Here is a 10,161-nt window from a genome sequence, read left to right on the forward strand (position 1 = left end):
GAGCCGAGATGCCCTTCAACAGATGAATGGATAAAGAAGATGTGGTCCATATAACAATGGACTATTACTCAGCCATCCGAAAGGATGAATACCCAACTTTTACATCAACATGGATGGGACTGGAGGAGATTATGCTAAGCGAAATAAGTCAAGCAGAGAAGTCAATTATCATATGGTTTCACTTGTTTGTGGAACATGAGGAATAGCATGGAGGACATTAGGAGAAGGAAGGGAAAAATGGGAAGGGGAATTGGAGGGATAGATGAACCATGAGAGACTATGGACTCTGAGAAACAAACAGGGTTTTAGAGGGGAGGGGGGAGGGGGGATTGGTTAGCCCAGTGATGGGTATTAAGGAGGGCACGTACTGCATGGAGCATTGGGCGCTATATGAAAACAATGGATCATGGATCACCACATCAAAAACTAATGATGTATTGTATGGTGACTAACATAACATAATAAAATTAAAAAAAAATGAAATTAGTTGATTCCAACTTCCTCCCGTTTTCTTTCCATTTTCTCCCATTAAACTGAATGTCAGTAACTATTATCCTAAATCTGTATCAGCATTGTGTTTGGGGAAAAGATAAATTGATACTTGAATTTCACGGGTTCACAGATGGAGAGGAATTGTCTCTCAGGATGGATGAAATATAGAATTTTGCCCATACCTAATTTAGATGATTCAGATGATGAGATTTTGGATATTTGAGCCATAAGACTTGATGAAATTTTGTACTTCAGTTTATGTTATCTTGAGTTGAGATTTTTGAAGACCATTCATGAATTTTTGGGTACCAGAGGAAGAACTGTGGTAGGCAGAATAATATCCCCCAAAGATGTCCATGCCTTAATCCTCAGAACCTTGCACAGCAAAAGTTCTTTTGCAGATGTGATTAAGTTAAGGATCTTGAGATGGTGAGATTATTCTGGATTGTCTAGGTAGGGCCAATATAATCACAATAGTCCTTGTAAGTGATAGTGTCAGAGAGAAAGAGACATTTGAAGCTGGCTTAGAATATGGAGAGAAGAACTTCAAGTAATAATCCAAACTGTTTCAGAAGCTGGAAAAGGCAAAGAAACAGGTTCTCCTGTAGAGCTTCCAGAATGAATATGACCTTGCTAAGACCTTGATTTTAGGACGGTGAAATCCATTCCAGACTTTTGACTTTTGGAACCATAAGATAATAAATTTGTGTTGTTTTAAGTTGTTAAATTTATAGTAATTTGTTACAGCAGAAAGAGAAAACTAACACATGACATGATCTGACATTGAGAATTTATTAAAATGGTTGAATAACAACTGTATGGAAGAAAGGAAGAATAAACTTGAAGGTGTTCGATAGAATTTATCCAAATTGATGTGCAGAGAGAAAAAAGAATTTAAAAACAAAAGAGATGTCAGAGATCTGTGGGATAAAAAGGAAGGAAAGCAATGAAAGAAACAAATATTTGAAGAGATAATAGCCAAAAATTTCCCAAATTTCTTGAGTTATTACTCCTCATATTAGTTATCAATTTATTGCCTCTGAGCTCTGAAAGCACACTTTGATATATTCCCTGTGATAAACAATGCAATTCCTTTAAGCATTTCTTCTTCCCTACCCCAAATTTGTTGAGATATGATTGACATATAACACTGTATAAGTTTAAGGTACACAATATATTAATTTGATACACTTATATATTGCAAAATGATAACCATGGTAGTGTTATCTAATACCTCCATCACCTCAGATAATTACCATTTCGTTTTTGTGGTGAGAATATTTAACATCTACTCTGTTAGCAATTTTCAAGTATATAAGGCAGTATTGTTAACCATAATCACCATGCTGTACATTAGATTCCCCAAATTTATGCATCTTATAACAGAAAGTGTGTACCCTTTCTCCAACATTCCCCATATCCCCCACTACCCGGTTCTGATAACCACCATTCTACTGTTTCTATGAGTTTGTTTTGTTAAGATTACACATCTAAGTGAGATCATAAAATATTTGTCTTTCTCTGTACAGCTTATTTTACTTAGCATAATGCCCTCCAGGTCCATGTGTGATGTTGGAAAGAGACTTTAGGCTATTTCCGTATCATAGCTATTGTGAATAATGCTATTGAATATCAAACTTTTGCTATCTCTTTGCAATCCTGATTTCATTCCCTTTGGATATGTACCCAGATGTGGAATTGCTGGATCATATAGTTGCCATTTTTAAATGAGGAATCTCCATACTGTTTTGCATAGTGGCTGTACCAATTTAAATTCCCACCAACAGTGTACAGAGTCCCTTTCCTCCATATCCTCTCAACACTTAATATCTCTTGTCTTTTTTGATAATAGCCATTTTAACAAGTAAGAAGAGATATCTCATGGATTTTATTTGTATTTCCCTGATGATTTGTAGTGTTGAGCATCTTTTCATGTACCTCTTGGCCATTTGTATGTCTTCTTTGGAAAAATGTCTATTCAGGTCCTCTGCCCATTATTATATCAGAGTGTTTGTTCTTGCTATTGAGTTGTATGAGTTCTTTACATATTATGGATATTAGCCATTTAACAGATATATGATTTGCAGATATTTTCTCCCATTCCATAGATTAACTTTCCATTTTTGTAATTGTTTCCTTTGTTGTGAAGAAGCTTTTTAGCTTGATATAATCACACTTATTAATTTTTATTTTTGTTGCTTGTACTTTTGATGTCATATCCAAAAACTCATTGCCAAACCCATTGTTAAGGAGTTTTCTCCTGTATTTTCTTCTAGGAGTTTTATGGTTTCAAGTCTTATGTTTAAGTTTTTAATCTATTCTGAGTTAATTTTTGTGAGTGCTTTAAAATAGTGGTCCAATTTCATTCTTCTGCAAGTGGTTATCCAGTTCTCCCAAAACCATTTATTAAAGGTCGCATATTCTTGGCTCTCTTGTCAAATACTAGTTGACTATATATGTGCATGTATGTGAGGGTTTATTTCTGGGCTCTCTACTGTGTTTCATTTGTCTATGTGCCATTTTTAATGTCAGTACTATACTGTTTTGCTCACTATAGCTTTGTACCATAGTTTCAAAGTGATGAAGTATGCTGACTCCAGCTTTGTTCTTTCTTGGGATTGCTTTGGCTATTCAAGGTCTTCTGTGATTCCCTACAAATTTTAGGATGATTTTTTTCTATTTCTATGAAAAATGCCACTAGAATTTTGGTAGGAATTGCATTGAATCTATGGATGGCTTCAGGTAGTATGGACATTTAAACAATATTGACTCTTTATTCACAAACATGTAATATCTTTGCATTTATTTGTGTTGTCTTTAATTTCTTTCATCAATGTCTTATAGTTTTCTGTGCATAGATATTTCACTTCCTTGGTTAAGTTTATTCCTAATTATTTTATTATTTTTGATGCTGTTGTAAATGGTAGTGCTTTAATTTATTTTTCAGATATTTTGTTGTTAGTGTATAGAAACTCAAGTGATTTCTCTAGGTTAATTTTGTATCCTGCAACATTACTGAATTTGTTGATTTGTTTAAAAGATTTTTGGGGGGCTTCTGGATGGCTCAGTTGGTTGAGCGTCTGCCTTAGGTTCAGGTCATAATCCTGGGGTCCTGAGATCAAGCCCAGAGTTGGACTCCCTGCTCAGCGGGTAGTCTGCTTGTCCCTCCTGCTCTTCCTCTGCCCCTCCCCACACTTGTGCTCTCTCTCTCTCTCTCTCAAATGGATGAATAAAATCTTTAAAAATAAAAGTTTTGGGATGCCTGGGTGGCTCAGTTGGTTAAGCATCTGCCTTCAGCTCAGATCATGATCCCAGGGTCCTGGGATCAAGCCCTGCATCAGGCTCCCTGCTCAGCAGGGAGTCTGCTTCTCCCTCTGCCTCTGCCCTCCCCCCTGCTCCTGCTCTCTCTCATGCTCTCTTTCTCAAAGAAATATAATCGTTTTTAAAATAAATAAATAAATAAATAAATAAATAAATAAAGTTTTTTGGTAGTATTTAGGATTGTCTACATTAAGATCATATCACCTCCAAAAAAGACAGTTACACTTTTTATGATTTCAATGCCTTTTATTTCTTCTTCTTCTCCTCCTCCTCTTCCTTCTCCTCCTCCTCCTGCTCCTAATTCTCCTTCTCCTCCTCCTCTTCTTACTTTTCCTCTTCCTCTTCCTCCTCCTCCTCTTCCTGATTGTTGCTCTGGCTAGTACTTCAAGTGCTATGTTAAATAGGGATGATGAACCATGAGAGGCTATGGACTCTGAGAAACAAACAGGGTTTTAGAGGGGAGCGGGGAGAGGGATTGGTTAGCCCATTGATGGATATTAAGGAGGGCACATACTGCATGGAACACTGGGTGTTATACAAAAACAATGGATCGTGGATCACCACATCAAAAACTAATGATGTATTGTATGGTGACTAACATAACATAATAAAATTTAAAAAAAATAGGGATGATGAGAGTATGCATCCTTGTCTTGCTCCTGATCTTAGAGGAAAAGTTTTCAACCTTACACTGTTGAGTATGTTAGCTGTGGGTTTGTAATATATAGCTGTTGTTATGTTAAGGTATTTTCTTTCTATACCTAATTTGTTTAGCATTTTTTATCATGAATTGGTGTTGCATTTTATCAAATGCTTTTTCTGCATCTACCGAGAAAATAATATGATTTTTATCCTTTATTCTATTTATGTCATATCTCACATTAATTGATTTGCACATGTTGAGCCACACTTGCATCCCAAGAATTAATCCCACTTAATCATGGTGTATGAACATTTTGATGTTCTGTTGAAATCGGTTTGCTAATTTTTTTAAGTAGGCTTCACACCCAGCATGGAGCCCAATGTGGGGCTTGAAATATGAGATCAAGATCTGAGCTGAGATGTATGTATGTATGTGTGTATGTATGTATGTATGTGTGTATGTAGTGTAGTGTACTTATCTGGCTTTGGTATCAGAGTAATACTGGCCTTGTAAAATAAGTTTGGGAGTGCCCTCTCCTTTTCAAGTTTCAGAAAAGTTTGAGAATGATTGTTGTTAATTCTTCTTTGAATATTTGGTAGACTTCACCAGGAAAACCATCTGGTCTTGGGTTTTTCTTTGTTGGGATGTTTTTGATTACTGATCCAATCTTCTAACTCCTATTGGTCAGTTCAGATTTTCTTTTTCCTCATGATTCAGTCTTGGTAGACTGTATGTATGTCTCCTCTTTCATTTGTAATTTTACTTATTTGAGTCATCTTTTTTTCTTGTTAAGTCTGGTGAAAGGTTTGTTAGTTTTGTTTATCTTTTGAAAGAAACAACCCTTTATTTTATTGATCATTTACATTTTCTTTTCTCTATTTCATTTATTTCTGCTCAGAGCTTTGTTATTTTCTTCCTTCTTCTAATTTTGGGCTTAGTTTTTCTTTTTCTAGTTCCTTGCAGTATAAAGTTAGATTGTTTATTTGAGATCATTTTTAAATGTAGGCATTTATCATCATACATTTCCCCTTATAAGTGCTTTTGCTGCATGCCTTATGTTTTGGTGTGCTGTGTTTTCTTTTTCCTTTGCCTCAAGATATTATTTGGTTTCACTTTTGATTTCTTCTTTGATCTGTTGTTCAGGAGTGTGTTGTTTAATTTCCACATATTTGTGAATTTTTTAGGTTGTGGTCAGAAGAGATACTCAATCTTTTTTAATTTTCTGAAACTTGTTTTTTGACCTAACATATGATCTACTCTTGAGAATATTCTTTTTGCACTTTAAAGAATTCATACTCTCCTGCTGTTGGATGGAATGCTTTCTTTATATCTATTAGGTCCAGTTCACCTATATATACAATGGAATATTACTCAGCCATCAAAAAGAATGGAATCTTGCCATTTGCAATGATGTGGGTGGAACTAGAGTGTATTATGCTAAGCAAAATAAGTCAGCTGGAGAAAGACAAATATCATTATGATTTCACTCATCTGTGGAATTTAAGAAACATAATAGATGAACATAGGGGAAGGGAAGGAAAAATAAAATAAGGTAAAAGCAGAGAGGGAGGCAACCATAAGAGACTCTTAACTATAGGGAACAAACTGAGGGTTGCTGGAGGAGAGGTCGGTGGGAGAAGGAACTAAATGGGTGATGGGCATTAAGAAATGCACTTGTAATGAGCACTCAGTGTTGTATACAAGTGACGACTCACTAAATTCTACCCCTGAAACTAATACTACGCTATATGTTAAGTAATTTAAATTTAAATAAAATCTTGAAAGAAAAAAATATAGTTCAAATCTAACATGTCCTTACTGATATTCTGTCTGGATGATCTGTCCATTATTGAAAGGGGGGTATTGAAGTCCCCTACTATTCTTGTATTATTATTTATTTCTCTCTTTATATGTATTATTTGTTGCTTAATATATTTAGATTCTCTGATGCTGGGTCCATATATATTTACAATTGATATATTCTCTTGGTGAATTGACTTCTTTATCATTATATAATGAGTTACCTTCTCTCTTGTTATGGATTATGGTTTAAAATCTATTTTGTCTGATAAAAGTAGAACTACTGCTGTTGTTTTGGTTTGCATTTGCATGGAATATTTTTTTCCATTCCTTCATTTTGAGCCTATCATTTACTTAAAGTAACATTACTCTCTTGTTTTCAGCATATTGTTGGGTCTTGCTTTTTAAATCCATTGAGCCACTCTTTGACTTTGATTGGAGAATTTAACCCATTTACACTTAAAGTAATTATCGATAGTTAAGATCTTCCTAATGACAACTTACTGTTTTCTGGCTATTTTTAGTTCTTTTATTCCTTTTCTCCTGTACTGTTTTCTTTCTGTGTGAATTGATTATTTTCCACAGTGGTATCCTTTGATCGCCTTCTCTTTATCTTGTGTGTATCTATAATACATTTTTCCTTTGTTTTTACCCTGAGACTTACATAAAACATTTATGGTTATAACGGTTTAAGATGATAACAAATTAATTTTAATAATATGCAAAAACTCTACCCTTTTCTCCTTTCCCCAACATTTTTGCTTTTGATGTCAGTTTGCATCTTCTTATATTGTGTATCCATTAAAAATTATTGTAGCTATAGCTATTTTAATACATTTGTACTTTAGTCTTTACACTAAAGTGATTAACATATCACCATATTATAGCATTGGAGTATTCCAAAATTGACTGTATACTTACCCTTACCAGTGTGTTTTATATTTTCATGTTTTTATGTTACAGGTAGCACCCTTTCATTTCAGCTTAAAGACCTTCTTTCAGCATTTCCTGTATTCCAGATGTAGTGGTGATGAACTCCCTCAACTTTTGTTTTTCTGGGTAGTCTTTATTTTCCTTTACTTCTGAATGACATCTTTGCTAAATAAAATACTCTTGGTTGGCAGAGTTTATTTATTTATTTCTTTATCTATTTGGCACTTTGAATATATAACTCCATTCTCTTCTTTTTTAAAAAATATTTTATTTATTTATTTGTCAGAGAGAGACAGAGAGCTCAAGCAGGGGGAGCGGCAGGCAGAGGGAGAAGTAGGCTCCCCGCTGAGCAAGGAGCCCAATGTGGGACTCAATCCCAGGACCCTGGGATCATGACCTGAGCCAAAGGCAGTCGCTTAACTGACTGAGCCACTCAGGCGTCCCTACAACTCCATTCTCTTCTGGCCTGCATGGTTTGTGCTGAGTACTCCACTAGTAGCTTTATGGGCGTTCCCTTGTAAGAGACAATCTTCTTTACTCTTGATGCCTTTGAATTCTCTTTGTCTTTGATTTTTGGAAGTTGTATTATAATGCATGCTGGAAAAGATCTCTCTGATTGAATTTGGGGACCTATAAACTTCATGAACTTGGATGTCCAAATCTTTCCCAAGTTTTGGGAAATTCTCAGCTATTACTTCTTTTTTTTTTTTTAAAGATTTTATTTATTTATTCATGAGGGAGAAAGAGAGAGAGAGACAGAGAGAGACAGAGACAGAGAGAGGCAGAGGGAGAAGCAGGCTCCCTGCTGAGTAGGGAGCCTGATGCGGGACTTGATCCCAGGACTCTGGGATCATGACCTGACCCGTAAGGCAGAGGCTTAACCATCTGAGCCACCCAGGCGCCCTCAGCTATTACTTCTTTAAATAGGCCTTTTGTTCCTTTCTTCTTCTCTTCCCCTTCTGGAAATCCAGTAATGCAATTTCCCTTAACAATGTCCCTAAGTCATATAGACTTTCTTCACTTTTAACTTTTTTTAATTTTTGCTTCTCTGACTGGACAGTTTCTCTTTTTTTCTTTATCCTTTTTTTGGAAGGTTAAATTATTTTTTATTATGTTCAGTTAGCCAAAATATAGTACATCATTAGTTTTTGATGTAGTGTTCAATGATTCATTAGTTATGTATAACACCCAGTGCTCCTTAATACTCAACACCCAGTTGCCCCATCCCCCCACCAACCTCCTTTTTGTAACCTTCATTTTGTTTCCCAGAGTCCAGAGTCTCTCATGGTCTGTCTACCTCTCTGATTTCTTCCCATTCAGTTTTCCCTCCCTTCCCCTGTGGTCCTCTGCACTATTCCTTATGTTCCACATGTGAGTGAAACCATGTGATAATTGTCTTTCTCTGCTTGACTTAATTCACTTAGCATAATCCCCTCCTGTTCCACCCATGTCAATGCAAATGGTGGGTATTCATCCTTTTTGATGGCTGAGTAATATTCCATTGTATATATATACCACATCTTCTTTATCCATTCATCTGTTGAAGAACATCTTGGCTCCTTCCACAGTTTGGCTATTGTGGACATTGCTTCTATGAACATTGGGGTGCATGTGCCCCTTCTTTTCACTACATCTGTATCTTTGGGGTAAATACCCAGTAGTGCAATTGCTGGGTCGTAGGGTAGCTCTATTTTTAACTTTTTGAGGAACCTCCATACTGTTTTCCAGAATGGCTGTACCAGCGTGCATTCCCACCAACAGTTCAAGAGGGTTCCCCTTTCTCCACATCCTCACCAATATTTGTTTTTTCTTGTCTTGTTAATTTTTACTATTCTAACTGGTCTAAAGTGGTATCTGAGAAACAAACTGAGGGTTCTAGAGGGGAGGGGGAGTGGGGGATGGATTAGCCTGGTGATGGGTACTAAAGAGGGCATGTACTGAATGGAGCACTGGGAGTTATATGCAAACAATGAATCATGGAACACTACATCAAAAACAAATGATGTAATGTATGGTGATTAATATAACATAATAAAAAAACCAAAATGTACATCTATAAAAAAATAAAGTGGTATCTCATTGTTTTTTTATTTGTATTTCCTTGATGGCTAGTGATGTGGAGCATTTTTTCATGTGTCTGTTAGCCATTTGTATGTCTTCTTTGGAGAAGTGTCTGTTCATGTCTTCTGCCCATTTCTTGACATGATTATTTGTTTTTTGGGTTTTGAGTTTGAGAAGATCTTTATAGATCTTAGATGTAAGCCCTTTATCCAAAATGTCATTTGCAAATATCTTCTCCCATTCCGTGGGTTGCCTCTCAGTTTTGTCGAATGTTTGACTGTTTCCTTGCTGTGCAGAAGCTTTTTATCTTGATGAAGTCCCAAAAGTTCATTTTTGCTTTTGTTTCCCTTGCCTTTAGAGATGTGTCTTGAAAGAAGTTGCTGTGGCCAGTGTCAAAGAGGTTACTGCCTATGTTCTCCTCTAGGATTTTGATGGATTTCTGTCTCACATTGAGGTCTTTCATCTATTTTGAGTTTATCTTTGTGTATGGTGTAAGAGAATGGTCCAGTTTCATTCTTCTGTATATAGCTGTCCAATTTTCCTAGTACTATTTATTGGAGAGACTTTCTTTTTCCCATTGGATGTTCTTTCTGTTTTGTTGAAAATTAGTTGACCACAGAGTTGAGGGTCCATTTTTGGGGTCTCTATTCTGTTCCATTGATCTTGTGTCTATTTTTGTGCCAGTAGTATGCTGTCTTGATGACTACGGCTTTGTCAAATAGCTTGAAGTCAGGCATTGTGATGCCCCCAGCCTTGGTTTTCCTTTTCAACATTCCCCTGGTGATTCAGGGTCTTTTCTGGTTCCATACAAATTTTAGGATTGTTTGTTCCAGATCTGTGAAAAATGTTGATGGTGTGTTGATAGGGATTGCTTTGAAAGTGTAAATTGCTCTGGGCAGCATAGACATTTT

The sequence above is a fragment of the Leptonychotes weddellii genome, chromosome 4 (assembly GCF_054177405.1).
Source record: "Leptonychotes weddellii isolate Sample4059 chromosome 4, ASM5417740v2, whole genome shotgun sequence".
Lineage (NCBI taxonomy): Eukaryota > Metazoa > Chordata > Mammalia > Carnivora > Phocidae > Leptonychotes > Leptonychotes weddellii.